This window comes from Fopius arisanus, unplaced genomic scaffold (assembly GCF_000806365.1).
Source record: "Fopius arisanus strain USDA-PBARC FA_bdor unplaced genomic scaffold, ASM80636v1 scaffold00139, whole genome shotgun sequence".
In the NCBI taxonomy this organism is placed as follows: domain Eukaryota; kingdom Metazoa; phylum Arthropoda; class Insecta; order Hymenoptera; family Braconidae; genus Fopius; species Fopius arisanus.
In genome coordinates, this window is record NW_011887878.1 from 215,315 (window position 1) to 216,908 (window position 1,594).

Genomic DNA, 1,594 nt, shown 5'->3' on the forward strand with positions numbered 1-1,594 from the left:
TCTTTTTTTAGAATTCTCGGGTGTTCTAGGCTGAGCAGATTGCTCCTTCCCAGTGGGCGTACTTTCAAATGATCTACATTTTTTATTAAAATTCCTGAGTTTAGAATATCCAGACTTTTCTTCTGATTGTCTAGGAGATTCACTTTTTCTTTTAGGTGACGATCCAGGATTCTCAATGGATGTCCTTGCACAACAATCCAATGCATTTTCTTTATTTCGATCAATACTATTTGACACCATATCAAAGGAAGCATCGGTTAATTCTTCGTGAATTGACTTTTTTGTTAGCTTCTTACTTGTAGACAATCGATTTTTCTCAGTGAAAATCCTCTCTACTTATGACTCTCGGTCAGTGGAAAAAGTATAATTATCATAATGCAGTTTATCCGCTGCTTTGCAGGCCTCGACGTAGATATCTACAATAAAGCACATGAAGACAAATGTATACGTGGAAAATCCTGAAGAACTTGTAAAAATGCTATTTTGTATGAATCAAACTCACGTGCTCTTCCGTTTATCAGTACTCAATGCACCGGCCATGATTTGTCGACCGAAGAACGATTTTTAACCATTCTGTGCAAATGGGAAATAGATTTTGCTGTGAAAGGACCCGCTGGGAAATAGCACATTTTACTCTCATGTTCTTCTGGGTCGAATATCCATGTAGATGGTACAACGTCTACACTTAATTTGTTTTCCGCGTCAGCGGGGAAAAGCACAATTTTATAAGCGTGACTCATGATCTCTGAAAATATTTTAAAAAGGCAATAACGAAAAGAAGAAACTCATTCCAATTATACAATAAGAGAAATCCTTTTATTATGTCCAGTGATAAAACTGGAGAAGGTAGAAGTGATAAAAACTAACCTACATTATTGGCGTTACTCTCACCGCCAAGACACCGGCGAAAAAGAACAATGTGCAAATTAACACCCAATAGTGCTGGAAAAGGTTAGATTATGACCAATAATTAATTTTTATCTTTGTTTAGAGAATCTGTGTTAAACACCATTGCATAAAAAATTAAACTGAACTGAAAAAAAATCATCTACGCTAACGACGGGGCACAACTGTCTGTTCCCCCGATACCCCCTCGCTATTCCAATAACAATCAGATGGAAAATACGATGAATTGTTTTCTCGCATGTAATTTTAACCATACAAAAATCGATATAAATTCTTAACATCAACCACTAACCAGATTAACCATTAACCAGATTTCAGTAAACAAATAAGTTTCCTTCACTAGCAAACGAAAAGTAACGCTATTACTATATTACCACAGCAGCCGGCAAAACAGCGTTTCAATCAGTATATTTTCACTATTATTCCGGTTGTTGTACTTACACATTTTGTCCGTATTGTTTTGCTCTATATTCTACAAATATTCAAACGCGCATTTCTCGACCGTAAGTGACTTTGTGTGCTGAATTTACGGCGTCTCTTCGTATGCATGCGTGTGCGCCTACGAATCTGTCAGTGAAGACTTTTTTTACTGGCAAAAATGTTGATATACTGAATTTTTTCTGTATTATTATTTCGATCTGTACCTCAATAAACGAAATATGACTTTCAATGTCGATACGTCCTCTGT